We start from the raw sequence: 22,453 nt of genomic DNA, 5'->3' as shown, positions 1-22,453 counted from the left end.
GGAGCAAAGGAGGTTGAGGGGAGATTTGAGAGAGGTGGACAAGAATATGACAGGTTTATTTGATTTGATTTATTGTCACATGTATTGGTATACAGTAAAAAGTATTGTTTCTTGCATGCTTTACAGACAATCCATACCGTACACAGGGAAGGAAGGAGAGACTGCAGAATATAATGTTACAGCTATAGCTAGGGTGTAGAGAAAAGATCAACTTAATACGAGGAAGGTCCATTCAAAAGACTGATGGCAGTCGGCAAAAAGCTGTTCCTGAGTTGGTTGGTACGTGACCTCAAACTTTTGTATCTTTTTCCTAACGGAAGAAGGTGGAAGAGAGTATGTCTGGAGTGAGTGGGGTTCCTAATTATGCTGGCTGCCTTTCCGAGGCAGTGGGAATAGTAGACAGAGTCAATGGATGGGAGGCTGGTTTGCGTGACGGATTGGGCTGCATTCATGACCTTTTGTAGTTTCCTGCGGTCTTGGGCAGAGCAGGTTCATTACCAAGCAGTGATACAACCACAAAGAATGCTTTCTATGGTGCATCTGTAGAGGTTGGTGAGAGAGGTTGGTGACATGCCAAATTTCCTTAGTCTTCTGAGAAAGTAGAGTTGTTGGTGGGCTTTCTTAACTTCGTGTCGGCATGGGGGGGACCAGGACAGGTTGTTGGTTTTCTGGACACCTAAAAACTTGAAGCTCTCGACCCTTTCTACTTCATTCCCATTGATGTAGACAGGGGCATGTTCTCCACTACGCTTCCTGAAGTCAATGACAATCTCCTTTGTTTTGTTCACATTGAGGGAGAGATTATTGTCGTCGCACCAGTTCACCAGATTCTCTGTACCATTCCTGTACTCTGTCTCGTCATTGTTTGAGATCCGACCCACTGTGGCGATCTCATCAGCAAATTTGAAAATCGAGTTGGAGGGGCGGGGAATATTTTGATGTGGCGAATGGTAATGACCTGGAACTCACTGCCTGTGAGGGGAAGGTGTTGTGTGGAAATGAAGACAATGGAAGATTTCAAACGGGAATTGGATCGGCATTTGAGGGAACTAAACTGCAGGGCTGCAGGGATAGAACGGGGCACTGGGAACATATCAGTCATGACAGAGTCAATGGATGGGAGGCAGGTTTGTGTGATGGACTGGGTTGTATTCACGACTCTCTGTAGTTTCTTACGGTCTTGGGCCGAGCAGTTGCCATACCAAGCTGTGCTGCAGCCAGATAGGATACTTTTTATGGTGCACCTGTAATAATTAGTAAGAGTCAATGTAGACATGCTGAATTTCCTGAGTTTCCTGAGGAAGTATAGGCGCTGTTGTGCTTTCTTGGTCGTAGTGTTGATGTTGGTGGACCAGGACAGATTGTTGGTGATTTGCACACCTAGCAATTTGAAGTTGGCAACCATCTCCCCCTCGGCACCATTGAGGCAAACAGGGGTGTGTACGATATTTTGCTTCCTGAAGGAAATGACTAGCTCTTTAGTTTTGCTGACATTGCTGGGGAGATTGTTGTTGTTACACCATGCTCTATCTCCCTCCCGTACTCTGACTCATTGTTGTTTGAGATCCGACCCACTGCAGCCGTGTCATCGACAAACATGGAGGTGGAGTCAAATTTTGCCACACAGTGGTGTGTGTACAGCGAGTATAGTAGGGAGCTAAGTATGCAGCCTTGTGGAGCCCTACTATTGACGACTATCGCAAAGGAGGAGGCATTGTTGTTTATCCTTACTGATTCCTGTCAGGGGCTGGTTTAGCACACTGGGCTAAATAGCTGGCTTTTAAAGCAGACAAAGGCAGGCCAGCAGCACTGTTCAATTCCCGTACCAGCCTCCCCGAACAGGTGCCGGAATGTGGCGACTAGGGGCTTTTCACAGTAACTTCATTTGAAGCCTACTTGTGACAATAAGCGATTTTCACTTTCATTTCAGGAAGTTGATGATCCAGTTGCAGGGGGAGGAGCCAAGATCTAGGTTTTGGAGTTTTGATATGAGCTTGGCTGGGATTATGGAGTTGACGGCAGAGCAGTAGTTAATGACTAGAAGTCTGACATAGAGGTCCTTGTTGTCGAGATGCTCCAGGAATGAGTGTAGGGCCAGGGAGATGGCAGTGGCGTCTGCGGTGGACCGGTTGCGGTGGTATGCGAATTGCAGTGGATCAAGGCACTCTGGGGGTCTGGAGTTGATGTGTCTCATGGCCAACCTCTCGAAGCACATCATAATGATCGATGTCAAGGCCACCGGATGGTAGTCGTTGCCTGGTTCTCCTTTGGCACCGGTATGGATGGTGGTCTTCTTGAAGCAGGTGGGAATCTCGGAACGGAGTAGGGAGAGGTTGAGGATGTCCGGAAACACATCCGCCAGTCTGCACAGTATCTGGGTTCATGACCAGGGATCCCGTCAGGACCCACCGCTTACCGAGGGTTCACTTTCAAGAAGGCCGATCTGACTTCGCAGGCTGTGATGGTGAGTGTGGGTGTGTCCAAGGTTGCTGGAGCAGTTGACAAAGGTTTGTTGGTTTCCTGTTGAAGTGAACATAGAATGCATTGAATTTGTCGGGGAGGGGTGCCCTGTTGCCGAAGATTCTACTTGGCTTTACAGCTCATTATGTTGTTTAAGCCTTGTCACAACCGACGCGAGTCCATGTCATTAGTCTGTGATTCTAGCTTAGTCTGGTATTGTTTCTTGACGCCCTGTTGGCTTTGTGGAGGTCGTACCTAGATTTCTTGTATAGGTCAGGGTCGCCTGCCTTAAATGCCTTCAGTACGAAGTGAATCTCCCGATTAAACCATGGTTTCTGGTTGGGCAATATACGTACTACCTTCTTTGACACACAATCTTCTACACACTTACTGATGAAGTTTGTGATGGTGCTGGCATACCCGTTTAGGTTGACTGCTGAGTTCTTGAATATGGACCAGTCCACTGACTCGAAGTAGTCACGTAGGAGCTCTTCCATTTCCTCGGACCAGCACTGCATGACTTTCTTAACCGGATTCTCCTGCTTAAGTTTCTGCTTGTATGCCGGGAGAAGGAGCACCGTCTTGTGGTCCGATTTTTCGAAGTGCGGTTGGGGGATGGATCGAGAGATGCCCTTGATGTTTGTGTAGCAGTGGTCAAGGATGTTGGGGCCCCTGTTGGGACAGGAGATGTGTTGGTGGAATTTTGGCAGTACACTCTTGAGGTTGGCCTGGTTAAAGTCCCCGGCCACAATGAACAAGGCCTCCAGGTATTCTGCTTCATTGGTAGGTGTGACCTCGCACGTGTTTCATCAGGTTGGATGACGTTCTAAACCTCTTTGCGCAGTGAGAGCAGCTGAACGGTCTCTCCTCAGTGTGAAGGCGCTGGTGGATCATCAGTACCGGACAGCTTTTAAACCCACTCCCACAGTCAGAGCATTTAAAGGGTCTCTCATTGGTGTGAATGACATTGTGGCTCAGCAGGCTGGATAACTGAGCAAATCCCTTATCACACACCGAGCAGATGAATGGCCTCTCCCCAGTGTGAACTCGCCGGTGTGTCTGCAGGTTGGATAACTGAGCAAATCCCTTATCACACACAGAGCAGGTGAACGGCCTCTCCCCGGTGTGAGCGCTCTGGTGTCTCTGCAGGGTGGATAACTGAGTGAATCCCTCATCACACACACTGCAGATGAATGGCCTCTCCCCAGTGTGGACTGTCTGGTGTCTCTGCAGGTTGGGTAACTGAGTGAATCCCTTCCCACAGTCAGAGCAGGTGAAAGGCCTCTCCCCAGTGTGAACTCGCTGGTGCACCTTCAAGGTGGATAACTGAGTAAATCCCTTCCCACACACAGTGCAGGTGAACGGCCTCTCCCCGGTGTGGACTGTCTGGTGTCTCTGCAGGTTGGATAACCGAGTGAATTCCTTCCCACAGTCAGAGCAGGTGAATGGCTTCTCTCCAGTGTGACTGTGTTGATGCCTTTCCGGCCCGAATGGAGCTGTGAATCCCTTCCCATAATCCTCACATTTCCATGGTTTCTCCATGGTCCAGGTGATCTTGCGTCTCACCACGTTGGACGATCAGTTGAAGCCTCGTCCACGCACAGAACACGTATACAGTCTCTTCCTGATGTGAATGGTGTAGTATTTTTTCAGGCTGTATCACTGGTTGAAGCTCTTTCCACAGTCAGTGCTCTGTAACAGTCTCACACGGGTGTGTGTGTGTGTGTCTCAGTGCTTTTCCAGACACACTGATGTTTAAAATCTCTTGATCAGACAGAATAGACAAACGTTTTGCCTTCTAGATTCCAAGGTCGATGATATTCGGTTCCCAAGAATTGAGTGACTCAGTCAGTTCTTGACGTGATATTTAGTTTGAGATATCGGCCTCAAACTCTTCGCGTTCGAACTTCCTGCAAAAATATTTTACAAAAATCATCATTGTCAGTACAGGTCAGAAACTCAGAACAGACAATTCTAGTTTCTATCGAACATTTTTTCTTCTCTCTTTCCCTCAAATGCTCTAAATCTCCATTCCACACACTCTCTCTCCATTCTCACCCTGCTGTATCTAATATTCACCCTCCCAATTCTCCTGAAGGCACTGAATCAGGCTGATTGACAGATCCAAGCTTTCTGTCCTGGACACCGAGGCTGCCAGACAGATATATGTCTCTGTTACTGGACGATAAATGTGTGTAATATACAGACTGGATTCACTTCCTTCCCCTCCCAATTCTTATGAAGGTGCTGATTGATGCTGATCAACAAATCTAAACTCATTACAACCTGTACAAGAGTAGAGACTCTCCATCTAAGTATATTTACGGATTAGAGATGGGGAGATTCTGAGGAAGAATTTTATTTAATCATGGAGTGGTCATGACCGGAAAATCACTGCCCACAAGTGTTGTGGAAGTTGAGATGATCAATAGTTCAAAATAGAATATGAAGAAAATAAGCTTTCAGATGAACAGGGATATCGAGGGGGAATGGGACTGACTGGATTGCTGTGCAGAGAGTCAGCACTGACTTGAGTTTCCAAAAGGATTTTGTCAGTGCTGCAATAACTGTATGACTGGAAATAGATAATGTAGCTACAGTACTATATTACAGAACTAGAAATAATAATACATGTATTTTATTACTGTACCATCAATAATATATCTAATACATTCCATATAACACTAGATATATATCTGTCCGATATAACATTTTTAAAAATTATTTTACGGGGTGTGGACATCGATGATGAGGCCAGCATTTATTGCCCATCCCTAGTTGCCCTTCAGAAGGTGGTGATGAGTTGCCTTCTTGAACCGCTGCAGTCCTTGAATTGTAGGTACTGAGGTTCCCAGGTATCTGCTGCTCTTGGCCTTCTCGATAGTAGTGGTTGTGGGTTTGGAAGGTGCTGTCTGAGGAACCTTGGTGAGTTACTGCAGTGCACATTGTAGATGGTATACACGGCTGTCACTGTTCGTCGGTGGTGGCGTGTTTGAATATTCGTGGAATGGGGAGCAGTCAAGCAGGCTGCTTTGTTCTGGATGGTGTAGAGCAGCATCTTGAGTGTTATTGGAGTTACACTCAACCAGGCAAGTGGTGATTATCCTATTACACGCCTGACTTGTGCCTTGTATATAGTGGACAGGCTTTGGGGGTCAGGAGGTGCATTACTCGCTGTAGTCTTTGGCCTGCCCTGGTGGCCAACACATTAATATGGCTAGTCCAGTTCAGTTTCTGATCAATGATAACCCTCAGGATGTTGGTTGTGGAGGATTCAGCGATACTAATGCCACTGAATGTCAAGGGGCGGTGATTAGATCCTCCTTTGTAGGAGATGGTCATTGCCTGACACTCGTGTAGCATAAATGTAACTTCCACTTATCAGCCCACATCAGGATACTGTCCAGGTCATGCTGCATTTGGACATGGACTGCTTCATTATCTGAGGAGTCACGAATGGTGGTAAACATTGTGCAGTCATCCACAAACATCCCCACTTCTCACCTTATCATGAAAGGGAGGTCATTGATGAAGCAGCGAAAGATGGCTGGGCCAAGGAGTGCGCCCTGAGGAACTCCTGGAGCTGAGATGATTGACCTCCAACCACCACAACCATCTTCCCTTGTGCCAGGTATGACTCCAAACAGCGGAGAATTTTCCCCGATTATCATTGACTCCAGTTTAGCTGGGGCTCCTTGATGCCATACTCGGTCAAATGCTGGTTCAGCACACTGGGCTAAATCGCTGGCTTTTAAAGCAGACCAAGCAGGCCAGCAGCACGATTCAATTCCCATACCAGCCTCCCCGAACAGGCGCTGGAATGTGGCGACTAGGGGCTTTTCACAGTAACTTCATTGAAGCCTACTTGTGACAAGCGATTTTCATTTCATACTGCCTTGATACCAAGGGCAGTCACTCTCACCTCTTTTGACCATGTTTGAACCAAGGCTGTAATGAGGTCAGGAGCTGAGTGACCCTGCGGAACCCAAACTGAGCGTCTGTGAGCAGGTTTTGCTGAGTAAGTACCACTTGATAGCGCTGTTAATGACTCCTTTCATCACTTTGCTGATGGTGGAGTGTATTCCGACAGGGAAGTAATTGATTGGGTTTGATTTGTCCTGTTTACTGTTCCCTTTCATGTCAGCCATCTCCTGGGGAAACTAGCCCTTTAAATGTGAACATTAGGAAAGAGATCATCATTTTAGCCAGACAAATAAATGTGTCAAGCTGAGGGAGCAAAGGATGTCAATGTCTTTAAGAGAGAGAGAGAGACCTGGGCCAAGCTTTGCAGAGTCTGCACCCTCCCTGGATTCACTTCCTTTCCCGTTAGTTGCTGCAAGTCACCAGTTGAAGGTCAGAATGAGACAAGAAATGGAAAGAGGGAGAAAAGAAAGTGTTATCTTCACAGATGTTGGAGACAAGAGTCTGTGTGCAGCTCAAGCTCATTCAGCGTTGGGGGAACAACAGCTTTGCTCGGCAGAAAACACCATGTCCAGCTTCCGCATTGAGACAATGGGGGAGCTGTGATTGGTGGAGGAGCAGAATCCTTCCGGTCCTCCAATCTTCCTATTGGTCAACACCTCAGCAGGAAGGTCAGCAGAAGTGAGCTCCCCTACACATGCGCAGTTTCCCCTTCCCTTAGAAATGCGCAGACCCGGGTGAGGGGCTGTGGAAACCATCGACGGTCGGAACTGTCAGCCGTTTGCCTGGGAACCTTGTCTCGAGGATATGTGGGGGATGGGGAACAATGGATGGGGCGGGGCTCCCGCGTCTGCGCGCTGGCAAGTGACGTCACCCCAGAGCGGACTCATTCCTATTGGTTGATTTAGAGGCCGAGTTCCTTTGCGATGTCACAATGTGGAGGTTGGACAATAAGTTTCAGACTAAAACATTCTCCTCTGGGCAACATCTGGGAGGAAATCAATGTCTCCCCCTTTCATAAATTCATAAGATATAGGAGCAGAATGAGGCCATTTGGCCCATCGAGTATAACCCTTCAACCCGATTAAAAATCTGTCGAACTCCTCCCTAAAATTACTGTCCCAGCTCCACCGCACTCTGGGGTAGTGAATTGCACAGATTCACAGCCCTTTGGGAGAAGAAGCTTCTCCTCAACTCTTTGGAATTTGCTACCACTTTTTAAAAATAATATTTATTGTCACAAGTAGGCTTACATTAACACTGCAATGAAGTTACTCTGAAAAGCCCAACTCGCCACATTTTGGCGCCTGTTGGGCACACGGAGAATTCAGAAAGTCCAAATTATCTAACAGCATGTCCTTCGGGGCTTGTGGGAGGAAACTGAAGCACCCGGTGGAATCATAGAATTTACAGTGCAGAAGGAGGGCATTCAGCCCATCGAGTCTGCACCAGCCCCTGGAAAGAGCACCCCACCCTAGCCCATGCCTCCACCCCATCCCTGTAACCCAGTAAACCCACCTAACCTTTTTGGACACTAAGGGCAATTTATCATGGCCAATCTACCTTTTACATGCCCAATCCACGTAACCTGCACATCTTTGGACTGTGGGAGGAAACCAGGCCACCCGTACAAAGCCTACGAAGACACAGGGAGAACATACAGACTCCACACAGCCAGTGACCCAAGCCGGAATCGAACCTGGGACCCTGGAGCTGTGAAGCAACTGTGATCACCACTGTGCTACCATGCTGCCCATCTTATCCTAAGACTATTACCTCTCGTTCTAAAATGCCTGAAAGACGTGCTGTTAGGTGAATTGAACATTCTAAATTCTCCTTCAGTGTACCCTAACAGGCGCCAGAATGTGGCGACATGGGGAGTTTCACAGTAACTTCATTGCTGTGTGGTTTTTTAAAATTTAAAGTACCCAATTCATTTTTTCCAATTCAGGGGCAATTTAGCGTGGCCAATCCACCTAGGCTGCACATCTTTGGGTTGAGGGGGCGAACCCACTCAAACCGGGGAGACTGCAAACTCCGCACGGACAGTGACCCAGATCCGGGATCGAACCTGGTACCTCGGCGCCATGAGGCGGCAGTGCTAACCACTGTACCACCGTGCTGCCTCATTGTGGTGTTAATGTAAGCCTACTTGTGACAAAAATGCAGATTTTTATTATTATTAAGTGGGAGTAGCCTCTCCAAGGCAGCCTTCAGGACGCACGTATATGCAGAATCGCCAAGCAGGAACTTTTAGCCAAGTTCCACACACGAGTACGGCCTTGACCGGGACCTTGGATTCATGTCACATTACATTCACCCCCCCCCGCCCCACCATCTGGCCTGGGCTTGCAAAATTCTACCAACTGTCCTGGATTGAGACAATTCGCACCTCTTTAACCTGTGATTATCCCTCTCTCCAGTCACTCCGTCTGGACCTGTAAATACTTAATTACCTGCAAAGACTCGCATTCAAAAGTATCGTCTTGTATCATTGACTTTGTCTATGTATGTTTCTGGAACCCACCTCTTCATTCACCTGAGGAAGGAGCTGTCCGAAAGCTAGTGATTCGAAACAAACCTGTTGGACTTTAACCTGGTGCTGTAAGACTTCTTACTGTGCTCACTCCAGTCCAATGCGGGCATTACCCCATTAAAGTAAAGGGGCAAAGTGGCAGCATGGTGGCACAGTGGTTAGTGCTGCTGCCTGATGGCGCCGAGGTCCCAGGTTTGATCCCGGCTCTGGGTCACTGTCCGTATGGAGTTTGCACATTCTCCCCGTGTTTGCGTGGGTTTCACCCCCACAACCCAAAGATGTGCAGGGTAGGTAAACTGGTATTGCTAAATTGCCCCTTAATTGGAAAAAATAAATTGGGTACTCTAAAATTTCAAAAAAAGTAAAAGGGCAAAGTCTATTTATAGTTTAAGAGATACATTCCTAATAAAAACAGTGTTTAGGCACTGTTGCTTCTAGTTTTTTGCAGTAAAAGTTATAAAATCTGAAGTTTTTGCCTTATGACTCTTTAATTTGTTCACTGGGTTTAGAATTTATCATTTAAAGTTACTGATCTGTTCAGAAATCTTACACAGTTGATTTAGAGCTACAAGTTTCAACTTCCCATTGAGCCTCAGGCAACTTCTGTCTCTCCATTGCTCATGTCAATGACAGCCCAGCAACAGAGCTGAGGGCTGGAGATGCTGTCACTCCTTGTAGGAGCTGGAATCAGTAGAAAGAAGAACCATAGTTTCTGGTTGAGCTATTTGTTCGCTGTCTGACCATATATAAATAGCTAAGCAGGTAATACAGACCCTGGGTAGACGAGTTCACTGAAGCTGTGGGCTTGTCAGCTGTACAGTGAAACCAGGCATCCAACAGCCACAGAGACCTCTAATATTGGACACTGGGTTTAACCCTGTTCTGTAAAAAACAGACCTATCTGATACTGGGGGTGATATGGTTAATCTGACCCTTAATTCATTTAATTCCAAAAGTGAATAACATTGATTCAAGTATAGTGATTACTCTGTAATCTGTCAACAAAGTGGTGTCAGTTCATGCAGATCTCTGTCTGAACTCAATTTAATTACATATTTTTGTTACTGACTAGTATAGTGTCCAATCTAAAAGGACGGTAGCACAGTGGTTAGCACAGTTGCTTCTCAGCTCCAGGGTCCCAGGTTCAATTCCCGGCTTGAGTCACTCTCTGTGAGGAGTCTGCACTTTCTCCCCGTGTCTGCGTGGGTTTCCACCGGGTGCTCCGGTTTCCTCCCAGTCCAAAGATGTACAGGTCAGATGGATTGGTCATGATAAATTGCTCTTAGTGTTCAAAAAAGATTAGCTGGGGTTACTGGGTAACAGGGGTAGGGTAGAGGCATGGGCTTAAGTAGGGTGCTCTTTCAAAGAGCCGGTGCAGACTCAATGGGCCAAATGGCCTCCTTCTGCACTGTAAATTCCATGATTCCTCTATGACACAGCTCAGAATAGGGATGTTTGGTTTGTGTTTCCTGTCTGCAAAACCTCTCTGCTCATCGCCTGGGAAAGGTGATTACAAAGGACATCGCTGTAAGTAAAGGGTAGAAATCCAGAACTGACAATTCTAGTCATCAGAGAACATACTTTTCCCTCTCAAACTATAAATCACTGTTCTCCACACACTCCCTATTGATTATAGATCGAATACATCCTCCTATCACATTACCATGGGCACCTCACCAGCAGAGAGACAGGAAGGCGCTGGAGGATGGACTGGAAATGGGGCTCTACCAATCAGGGCACAAGGTTTGGGACAATGTGGGGGGGGGGGGGCTTTGGTATCGTGACCCACAGGGTTCAGTTCTCATGTCCAAAGCAGGGAGTCACGGGAACAGGGTACAGAGGAACCAAAGAGAAACAATTTGGATCCTGAACATTGTGAACATTCTTTACTCTGGTTGTCTTTGATCCTCAAGTCATTTTGTCTTTCTCACCTTGTTTGTTTCATTAATTAACATTTGTTATAAAAATGTTGATTTTTGAGACTTTTCATGATTAGATTGATGCACTTTTGGGAAAGTGGGTGAGAGGGGTTGACAGGCTCTTATTAAAAATAAATTTAGAGTACCGAATTATGTTTTAGCCAATTAAGGGGCAATTTAGCAGAGCCAATCCACCTACCCTGCACATCTTTGGGTTGTGGGGGTGAGACCCATGCAGACACTGGGAGAATGTGCAAACTCCACAAAGACAGTGACCTGGGGCTGAGATCGAATCCGGGTCCTCAGCGCCATGAGGCAGCAGTGCTAACCACTGCATCACCATGCCGTCCCTGACAGACTCTTTTAACAGAAAGTGAGTCCCTCCAAGGTAATTGACAAAGGAGCCAGAGGGACAGATGAGATTTTATTTTTGACACAGCGATGTTAGACAATGGGCTTCCGGGAGTCAATACAGCCTTTATCCCTCTTTCCCAAATTCGGGAATGATTCACAGTGATAACCCTTATTGGGGACAGCAGTTAGATTTTATTCAGTAGCTGACACATGCTAATGTCTGAGCAGTTGTATCAAAGTGCAGCAGCATTCCCATTATACTCTGGGTAGAAGCACCATCTCCAGGTAAATGCTCCCTGCTCTGCCCCAGATGCCATGGTCCCAGTCAGTGGAATATGTAAAACCGCAACAAATCTCTGTGCTCGGGGAATCCCTTCTTATACTTTATTACATCACAAAGTCTGTGGAGACTGATTTAACCCAATCATTGCTGAGCTAACATTTGAACGGACCAATTACAAAACCTGCCATTGAACCATCTGTACCCGCTCAAGCCACATCAAACTCGCAAACAATTGTCTTCCCCACGCTCCGTCCCCAGTACAGGGAGTCAGCATTCCCATGTCAAGCAGTGAAAACATGATGGCCTTGACACTCAGGGTGTTGTCTAGGATTCCAGGCATTCTTGTTTTCTCTGTCCTCTGGGATCTGTTTATCTCCCTGTTCCCACACAGCAAGTTGTCTGTTCTCAGCTCTGTTCGATTTCTGCTGGAGTTTGGTCCCTTTTACACCTTTCGGATCAATAAAACATTTGGTCAGCGAAGACCCAAACCACAATTTCCCATCCTGTCACCTGTCAACCATCCTTACCCAGAGCGTAATCTCAACAGGAATAAAAACAGGAGTGGAACAATCAAATTCAAAATAAATCCACAGCCAGTCATAGAATTTAATTTAATGTTCACTAATTAGCAAGAAAACCCGAAGCAGGGAGTCCCCCAGGATTCTTACACTCCACACCTTGAGGGAGAGGAGAACTCTCTCTCTGACCCCTCACTCAATTTCACTCCGTTATTTTCCAGTACTGTTCTGGCTCCACCTGGGGTAACATCTACTCGATCTTTTCATCTCCTGAAGGAGCGCTGTGAGTTCTTGGTTACTGGTACAGTGGGACAGATGTTTCAAGGAGTAGATGAAACATGGACGTAAAAGATTCTCCAACTCTCTCTTTACCCCCGTTCAACTTGTGAGCACTTCTTACTTGTATTATTTCTCCCAAGTCCATTATTGGCCCAACTGAATTTTTAAATTAAAAAATACATATAGTTACAGGATGTGGGCCTTGCTGGCTAGACCCAGCATTTATTGAACATCCCTAGTTTCCTTAGAGAAGGTAGTGGTGAGCTGCCTTCTTGAACCACTGCAGTCCATGTGATGTTGGTATATCCACTGTGCTATTAGCGACTGAAGGAACAGCAATATATTTGCAGATCAGGATGGTGTGTGGCTTGGAGAGGAACATCTACATGGTGCTGTTCCCATGTGTCTGCTGTCCTTGTCCTATATGGTAGTGGTCATGGGTTTGGAAGGTACTGCCTGAGGAGCCTTGGTGAGTTCCTGCTGTGCATCTTCTAGATGGTACACACACTTCTGCTCCTGTGCCTTGGGTGGTGGAGGGAGTGAATGTTTGTGGGTGGGTGCCAGTGAAACAAGCTGCATTGTCTTGGAAGGTGCCGACCTTATTTAATTTTGGAGATGCACTCAGCCAGGTAACTGGAGAGTGATCCATCACACTCCTGAACTCGAGATAATGGACAGGCTTTCAGGAATGAGGAGGTGAGTGACTCACAGCAGGATTCCCAGCCTCTGACCCACTCTTGTAGCCACAGTATTTATATGGCTAGTCCAGTTCAGTTTCTGGTCAATGGTAACCCCCAAGATGTTGATAGTGGGGTATTTAGCAATGGTAATGCCATTGAATGTCATGGGGAGGTGGTTAGATTCTCTCATGAGGGAGGTGGTCATTGCCTGGCATTTGTGTGGCTCAAAGTTACTTGCAGGACTGCAGAGCTCAAATCTGATCGATTGGTTGTTGGATCATTTAGCTCTGTCTATTGATTGCTGCTTTTGATGTCTGGCATGCAAATAGTCCGGTTTCATTCATAATACCATTCCTGCCTCGCAGTGCCAGGGACCTGGATTCAATTCCAGCCTTGGGTGACTGTCTGTGTGGAGTTTGCACATTCTCCCCGTGTTTGCATGGGTTTCCTCCATCGCTCTGGAGTCCTCTCACAGTTCAAAGATATACAGGTTAAGTGGGTTTATGGGGATATGGCGGGGGAATAGACTGAGGTAGCTGCTCTGGGTACGGTTGGTGCAGACTCGATGGGCCGAATGGTCCCCTTCTGGGACTGTAGAATTCCATTCTATGGAATAAACATCCTTGCGGATTCTTACAGCTTTGTGCTGGGCCATTTCAGAGTCAACCACATTGCTGTGGATCTGGAGTCACACGTAGTCTAGACCAGGTAAGGAGGCAGATTCCTTCCCTAAAGGGAATTAGTAAACCAGATGGGTTTTTTCTACCAACAATGGACAAGATCATTCGACTTTTAGTTCGCGTTTTTAATATATGTATTTTATTCCAAACACAATCAATTATACAAACAACAACCGAATACCATTGGCTTTCAAACAGTTTGTCATTTTCCCCCTTTTCTTCCCTAAACTACCCCAACATTCCTTTCCCAACTGCTGCCCCCCCCCCCAACCCCGGCGACAAACAGATCCTCAAATAGAGACAGAAAGACCCTCCATCTTACGTAGAACCCTCTTTACCCTCGGAGAACGTACTTAGTCTTCTCCAACTGTAGAAATTCCGCCAAATCCCCCAACCATGCGAATACCTTCGGTGGGGCGACCGACCTCCAACCCAGTGAGATTCGCCACCGGGCAATCAGAGTGGTGAAGACCCACTTCCCCTCCAGCAGCTCTGGCAGATCTGAAACACCAGAAAGCCCCACCAAAGAGCACGGCTCCATCGTCACCCCCACACTTCCGGCAGGGTCTTGGAAATCAATGGCCAGAATCCCCCAACTTCGGGCACACCCAAAACATGTGAACATGATTGACAGGCCCCCTCCTGTACCTCTCACATCTGTTCTCAACCTCCGGGAAGAACCCACCCATACGAGCTTGAGTCATAACATGCAAAAAACAACATAACATTTACAAAACTTGTATATACACGTCGAGACAGAACGATCCCACCATTAGTCCTCCCCCAACCCAAGCTCCTTGACAAAGTCATCCGCTTCCTCTGGCATCATAAAATAATGCCGTTTGCCCTTGCGAAAGTCACCCAGAGTTTGTCCGGGTACAACACCCCAAACCAGAGCTTGGTCAAAAGAGCGCCACCTGAGCTCTGTTAAAACCCGCCTGCCATTTGGCCAGGTCAGCCCCAATGTCCTGGTAGATCCGGATCAGATTCCCCTCCCAGCTACAGTCTCACATTGACTTCACCAACCTCAGAATCCTCTCCTTCTCCTGGAACTTGTGCATCCGGCCGATCACTGCCCACGGTGGCTCACCAGCTCTCAGCCTCCGTTGTAATGATTGGGAAGCCCGATCCACCTCCGGGGCCTTATCGCAGACCCCCTTCTCAACCAGCTTCGTGAACATTTTCAATACATAGCCCGTGGCACTCGTTCCCTCCACCCCTTCCTCAGACCTACAATTCACAGATTCTGTCGCCTGGACTGATTCTCCTGGTCGTCCACCTTCGCCCTCAGCACCTTGCAGGCCTCTCCCAGCATCACTATCTCTGCCTCCAGCAACACAATCTGATCACTGTGATCCAACACCATCCTTTCCACCTCTCGGATCATTGCACCTTCTGACTCCAGGCGCTCCACAACCCACTCCAAAGTCCCACGAAGAGGGGCTACTGCTTCCTCAATCACCCTGGACCAGTTCTCTTGCATCTCTTTCCGATGCTGCCGAAACATCCTCCAACTCCACCATACTCTCAGTTGCTGCACCACACAGATCCTCCATCTCAAGCCAAGGCTTTACTCAACTTTTGCCGGGTGTTGTAACCTGCTGATATTCCACTTTGGAGGAGAAACCACTTCCCTCCACTTATTCTGCACTTTATACAAACTAAGTCGCCATTAACTGGGCAGAAAGGGCCAGAAATCCAAGCTTCCAAGATGCAGCCACCTTGTGTGCAGCCGATAAATTCATGGCCTCCACTGGAAGTCATTCCAGGACATTTTTGTCATTTAATCTCACCAATCCCTGACTTTCCCTTTTGTTCTCCCTGACCCTCCCCCTTTCTCACCAGCATCAAACCCATCACATTTCTCCCTCTCTTTAGTTCTGAAGTAGAGTTACATTGGACGTGAAACGTTAACTCTGTTTCTCTCTCACAGATGCTGCCAGACCTGCTGCGTTTTTCCAGTTCTTTCTGTATTTATTTTAGATCTACCTGTAATGGGGGGAAAACACTATTATTATTCAGGATAAAATAAATGTCCTTCATCAATTTTTGTGGATCAATTCAGTGGAAATGCGCTCTCCCAGGCTCAAAGAGCATCAACCCACTGGAAGCAAAGTTGTGAGATCGGCCAATCCAGCAGAAAGAAACTCTCCGACCCTCCCACTTCACCAAGTGTCAGAATGAACATGGTTCAGTCCTGGATGTGATTAACAGCAGTAATAACAGCATAATCCAACCCCTCTCTTCACTCGTGAACTTGCTGGTGTCTCAGCAGAAGTGTTGACCGAGTGAATCCCTTCTCACACACGGTGCAGGTGAATGGCCTCTCCCCTGTGTGAACTCGCTGGTGTGCCTGCAACGTGGCTAAGAGAGTGAATCCCTTCCCACATTCAGAGCAGGTGAATGGCCTCTCCCCAGTGTGAATTCGCTGGTGTGCCTGCAGATTGGGTAGCTGAGTGAATCTCTTTCCACAGTCAGAGCAAATGAACGGCCTCTCCCCAGTGTGAATTCGCTGGTGTGTCTGTAGGTGGGATAACCGAGTGAATTCTGTCCCACAGTCAGAGCAGGTGAATGGCCTCTCCCCAGTGTGAACTCGCTGGTGTCTCTGCAGGTGGGATAACCGAGTGAATCCCTTCCCACAGTCAGAGCAGGTGAACGGCCTCTCCCCAGTGTGAACTCGCTGGTGTGCCTGTAGGTTGCTTATTTGAGTGAATCCCTTTCCACACTGAGAGCAGGTGAACGGCCTCTCTCCGGTGTGCAGGAGCTGGTGTGTCAGCAGATGGGATGAGATTCGAAACATCTTTGTGCAGTGAGAGCAGCTGAACGGTCTCTCCCTAGTGTGAACTAGTTGGTGTGTCAGCAGTCTGGAAGAAGCACTGAACCCCTTCCCACACGTGGAGCAGGTGAATGGCCTCTCCCCGACGTGGACTGGCTGGTGCTTCTTCAGGTTAGATAACTTAGCAAATCCCTTCTCACACTGAGAGCAGGTGAACGGCCTCTCCCCAGTGTGAATGCGTCGATGAGTTTCCAGTGCTGATGGGAATCTGAATCCCTTCCCACAGTTCCCACATTTCCAAGGTTTCTCCATGGTGCTGGTGTCCTTGTGTCTCTCCAGGTTGGACGATCAGTTGAAGGCTCCCACCGAACTCGGGTATGGTCACTCCCCGCTGTTTTTTTCAGGCTGTGTAACTGGTTAACGCTCTTTTCAGTCAGTACTCTGGAACACTCTCCCTCAGGTATGCGTGTCTCGATGATTTTCCAATCACACTGATGGTTAAATCCATCTGAAGCAGAAAGAATAGACAAATCTTTTTCCTTCTCAATTCAAAGGCCGAAGATATTCAAGTCCCGGTGAATTGAGTGAATCAGTCAAATCGAGACGTGAGGTTTGGTTTGAGATTTCTGTCTGTAATTCTTCCTCTGCTGATATCCTGTAAAAGGAGTTTACAAAAGACATCACTGTCAGTACAGGATCGGAATTCAGAACTTTTCTGGTTTCTATGGTCCTCTCTCATTTCCCCAAATCTGTAAATCTACATCCCACACACACACCCTCCACTCTCACTCTGCTGTATCTAATATTCACCCTCCCAATTCTCCAGAAGGTGCTGATTCAGGCTGATTGACAGATCCCTGCTCACTGCTCACTCATCACAGAGAGATGAAAATCTTCATGCAGGCTGCTAGCCTATCGGAAATATGTAACAGGACTAAAATTGTGTTTGATGTATCGGATTGTTCCAGTTGGTTAAAATATACGGGGTTGTGATTGATCATGATCTGGAACTTTCTGGATTGGATGGACGCTGCAGGGTTACTTTTGTCAATAATAGATTATTATTATCCTCCTGTAACCAAAGGCTAGCCTACTCACTATTTACCACCACCAATTTTCACACAATCCGTGAACTTACTGAGAGACCTGGCCCAACCTTTCCAGAATCTGCACACTGGAATCACTTCCTTTTCCTTCAGAACCAGAGACCTTCCGGTCCTCCAACTATTCCCATTGGTCAACACCTCAGCTGAAAGGTCAGGAGGTGGGATCTTTCTGCACATGCGCAGCTCCCCATCGCTCCCATGGACATGGGCAGTCCGGGCCGCCCGCGCGGCGAATAGAGCGGTTTCGTCCCCGCGGTGGGCTATGGGAGCTGTAACCGCCATTACCCATCCTGTTTCCAGTCTCCAAACTCCTTGGCATGGGATGAAATGTGTGTGTGTGTGTGGCGTGTGGCCGGGGGGGGGGGGGGGGATGACTCCACCCTGACACACAGTACATATGGGTAGTCAGTGGATTTGATTGTGGCGCCCCTTAACAAAACAGTTTGTTAACTTAATATGTAAAGGTTAGACACGTGGGTGAAATATTGGGGAGCGCAATAGTTTAGTGTGAAACTGAACTCGAGTGTCAGCGCCTTCAGGGGAGGAGATTTTGGGGAAAAGCAGGAGGATAGTGGAATGAGTTAGCGTTGAAATTAATAGGAAGGAGAGAATATGTGGGGGAATGAGATGTAGAATTTCTGAGAGCAGTATTTTGTGTCACATCATGATCTTCGACAACCTTCGTGAAACTTTGTTTTACAATGTTCCTGGAAAATCCTTGGCATTTTTTTATTAAGTCAAATGTGCTGACCAATAGGGCGGCACGGTGGCACAGTGGTTGACACTGCTGCCTACAGCGCTGAGGAGCTTGGTTCGATCCCAGCCCAAGTTGACTGTGTGGAGTTTGCATAATCTCCCTGTGTCTGCGTGGGTTCACCCCCGCAATCCAAAGATATGCCGGTTAGGTGAATTGGCCACATTAAATTGCCCCTCAATTGGAAAAAAAGAATTAGGTACTCTAATTTTTTTTTTTAATGTGCTGTCCAAATGCAATTAATGCTTTATTGAAGACAGCCACTTGAACTCCTCGACTACTCCCAAATACCAAGTACCTGTTCATGAACAGTCTGATCAACCATCTAATTCACACAAACCAGCCGAGCCCACCCATTAGCCTGGTATTGCCTTTAACTCTGACATTGTCCATTCCGGGTTCAAGAGAAAATGTTTCACTCACAGAACATTTCAGATCATTGTTTCCAATATTGCCCAATCAATGCCTTTCCCAATCCGGTATCTGAGTGAGCTGCTGAGGCAATAAATTCAACTACAAACATCAAATGGGATTTCTTCCAATATATCTTTGAAGAGCAGATCTTTTTTCAAGTGGACTAAATTGGTTATGTTTTCTCGGTCACAGTCCTTTCCGACAACAATTATTAATTATCAGCCAGTCTTATTCAAATTATGGAGTCTGTTTTATACAGTAAGAAGTCTCACAACACCAGGTTAAAGTCCAACAGGTTTATTTGAAATCAAAAGTTTTCGGAGCACTGCTCCTTCATCAGGTGAAGTGCTCCAAAAGCTTGTGATTTTAAATAAAGCTGTTGGACTTTATCTTGGTGTTGTGAGACTTCTCACTATGCCACCCTGTCCAACGCTGGCATCTCCACATCATGTTTTATACAGGACAAAGCATCTGCTTGTTCAGTACCCCATTCACCATCTGAAACAGTGACTCTCTTGACATCCTGAGCACAATGGTGGCAGTGTGTGTACCATCTACAAGATATTTCACTGTAGCACAGTGATAGGGCAGGATGTTAGCACAGTAATAGGGGCAGCACGGTAGCACAGTGGTTCGGGCAGCATAGTGGTAAGGGCAGCACGGTAGCACAGTGGTTAGCACAGTTGCTTCACAGCTCCAGGGTCCCAGGTTCGATTCCAGGCTTGGGTCATTGTTTGTGCAGAGTCGGCACATTCTCCCCGTGTCTGCGTGGGTTTCCTCCGGGTGCTCTGGTTTCCTCCACAATCCAAAGATGTGCAGGTTAGGTGGATTGGTCAAAGTAAATTGTCCTTAGTGTCCAAAAAGGTTAGGTGGGGTTACTGGGTTATGGGGATAGGGTGGGGGCATGGGCTTAAGTGGGGTGTTCTTTCCAAGATCCGGTGTAGACTCGAAGGGCTGAATGGCCTCCTTTTGCACTGTAAATTCTATCATCTATGAGCTCACCAGGCCTCCTTCAACATCACCTTCCCAACCCATAACCTTGACTGTCATGAAGGACAAGGGCAGCAAACACATGGGAACAGCACCACCTGAAATTCCCTTAGGACGACTTGGAATTATCTGCTTCAGGGTCTGTGAATACAAAAAGTGCTTCAGATCAATATCTGTGTGTACACAAACCTCTTTAGTTCAGAGTCTGTCCAGACCCTGGTCCCTTTCAGCTCAGTATCAGCTTGCTCAGCCCATTCTGCTGCATTCTGGGCAGGTTTTAACTTGGCTATTTCCTGATCTTTAGCCCCTACCCTCTGATCCTCGCTATTTTTACATTTATAAGCGTGGCGCTGTTTCAACATTAAGATCCCCACCCTAAACTTGAGCATGTTTTCCATGTTAAAACACCGCATCTCAAACAAAGTTTTTAACACATCAAATGCCAAAACGTTTTTTTAACAAGTATTTCATTGGCTGAAGAGGTGGGAATCTTCTGTGATGCAAGTTCTTCGCTCACAATGTACAGCACCCGAACCAGGCCATTCAGTCCCTGTTATTTATACTGTACACGAGACTCCTCCACTTTACTTCATCAAGCTCCAGCTTTCTTCCTCATGTGTTTACCCAGCTTCCCCTTACATACACCTGTATTGTTCACCTCAAACACTCTGTGTGGCAGCGAGCTCCACATTCTCACCACTCTTATCCTTCTCTTCTCCTTCATCTGTTCATCCAGCCACCCTTGATATACATCAATACTATCCACCTCATCCACTACCCGTGGTAGTGAGTTCCACAATTACAACTGTTCGCTTCGGAAGAGGATTATTTTTGTAACCTTTGTCTTTATCCCTTTTAGTTACTGCCCAGTTTCTCAGCTCGATTTGCTGTTCCTGGAATGGGGTAAAGGATAGGGAAAGGATGAGACTGAGGCTTCATATCACTTCCCCGAACACCGTGGCTCAGTCAATCTCATACTCTCGCCTCTGAGGCTGAAGGGTTCAAGTCCCCCCTCCAGAGACTCGACTCCCCCATAATCCAGGGCTGATTCTCTTTCAGTCTTCTGCTGCCAGGTTCCTAAACTCTGGAATTCCCTCCCTTGACCCCCTCCACTTCTCTCCCCTCCTTCAACACTCTGCTTAAAACCTACCTTTTCCTTTCGGTGACATCAAGGACTTGAAAAACTCACGGGAGATAATTTATTTGAAATTAATCCAGAATAATAAATTCCCAGCCCAGTTACAGGGATTATTAACAACAACAGAAAATACCTCAACTGTCAGAGTGAACATGGTTCAGTCCTGGATATGATTAACAGCAGCAATAGCAGAAGAATCCAACCCCTACATTCAAACAGAAACTCACTGGTGTGTCAGGATATTGTCAGGGAGTGAGTGACTCCCGTCCCACTGTTATGGGCCAGGGCTTAGGCAACTCCAAAATGTATTATGGAGTTCACCTGATCTACAACCTTTATGTTGAATTTGGCTAGGATGAGCGCAACATTTTTCAAAATTTTTCATTTTTCAAAAGCCTTCGCCTCAGTTGTGATTCAACAGACTCCCTAGACACCTTAATCAAAACAAGGTTTATTCGAAGAATATAGTTAACATATATATATAAACACACAGCAAGAATGATCAATTACATATATAAAGGCGTCACACAGCTACAGTAATCTATGTATAACATTTAACGAATTCCCTCTTTAACTGTTCCAATTCAATAACAAAATCCAATAAACCAAAAAGCCCTACTCAAACCACACACTGCATTCTCACTTGAATGGGACTGGTCTTTTTCCTGAAATTCTGATCCAGTCTCAACCAGCAGATTTAAACTCCTTCCGGAAACCAAACTATATATTTTTAAGATACCAAAGCAGGTAACCACAACCAATGTTTTTTTTTATTGGAACAGATATTTCAAATGAAAATAGAGAGAGATAGGGAAAATCACTTATTTCCTCCTCTGCACTCAATGCACACAATGAAGCTGAGACCAAACACCTGACAGCGACAGCCCAGCTCCATACACAAAATGACATCACTGAAGCCATGTGATAAGACTATAATCTTTCTTCAAGGGACACTCGCATGACACCACACACACAACATTTAATCAGCCTCTTCCTGGAGTGAACTCACCGTGGCGTCAACAAATTGGAAAACTGGGTGTATCTCTTCACACACAGGGAACACTTAAATGCACCTAAGATAAAAGCTAATTACTGCAGATGCTCAATCAGAAACAAAACAGAAAATGCTGGACAGTCTCACCGGTCTGCCAGCATCGGTGGAGAGAGAATGGAGCTACCGTTCTGGATGTCTCTTTGTCAAAGATGGAGGAAACTGGCAATAAGATGAGATTTCTCCTGTTGTGAGGGGTGGCGGCGTGGAGCAGTGGGGCTGGATAGAGGGCCAGTGACAGGTGGAGATATCGGGGCATGTTTAGCACAGGGCTAAATTGCTGGCTTTTAAAGCAGACCAAGGCAGGCCAGCAGCCGGTTCAATTCCTGTACCAGCCTCCCCAACAGGCGCCGGAATGTGGCGACTAGGGGCTTTTCACAGTAACATAGAACATAGAAAATACAGCACAGAACAGGCCCTTCGGCCCACGATGTTGTGCCGAACCTTTGTCCTAGATTAATCATAGATTATCATTGAATTTACAGTGCAGAAGGAGGCCATTCGGCCCTTTGAGTCTGCACCGGCTCCTGGAAAGAGCACCCTACCCAAACTCAACACCTCCACCCAACACCAAGGGCAATTTTGGACATTAAG

General features: G+C 46.8%; 1 protein-coding gene and 2 long non-coding RNA genes across 3 annotated transcripts in view; all 3 read right to left on the bottom strand.

Moving 5' to 3' along the window:
- LOC140422297 (uncharacterized) overlaps positions 1 to 22,453 on the bottom strand; it is a 380,604-nt gene that overhangs the window by 51,124 nt on the left and 307,027 nt on the right. The window lies entirely within an intron of this gene.
- Positions 55 to 7,178, bottom strand: LOC140420527 (uncharacterized). Its single transcript, XR_011946426.1, has 2 exons — positions 6,867 to 7,178; positions 55 to 4,370 (listed from the first exon to the last, which is right to left on the bottom strand). It is a non-coding gene; the product is annotated as an uncharacterized lncRNA (long non-coding RNA).
- On the bottom strand, positions 11,248 to 17,606 carry LOC140420526 (uncharacterized). The gene is made up of 2 exons (XR_011946425.1): positions 17,545 to 17,606; positions 11,248 to 17,061 (listed from the first exon to the last, which is right to left on the bottom strand). It is a non-coding gene; the product is annotated as an uncharacterized lncRNA (long non-coding RNA).

This window comes from Scyliorhinus torazame, chromosome 5 (assembly GCF_047496885.1).
Source record: "Scyliorhinus torazame isolate Kashiwa2021f chromosome 5, sScyTor2.1, whole genome shotgun sequence".
Classification (NCBI taxonomy): Eukaryota; Metazoa; Chordata; class Chondrichthyes; order Carcharhiniformes; family Scyliorhinidae; genus Scyliorhinus; species Scyliorhinus torazame.
This window is presented reverse-complemented; position numbering and strand designations above follow the sequence as displayed.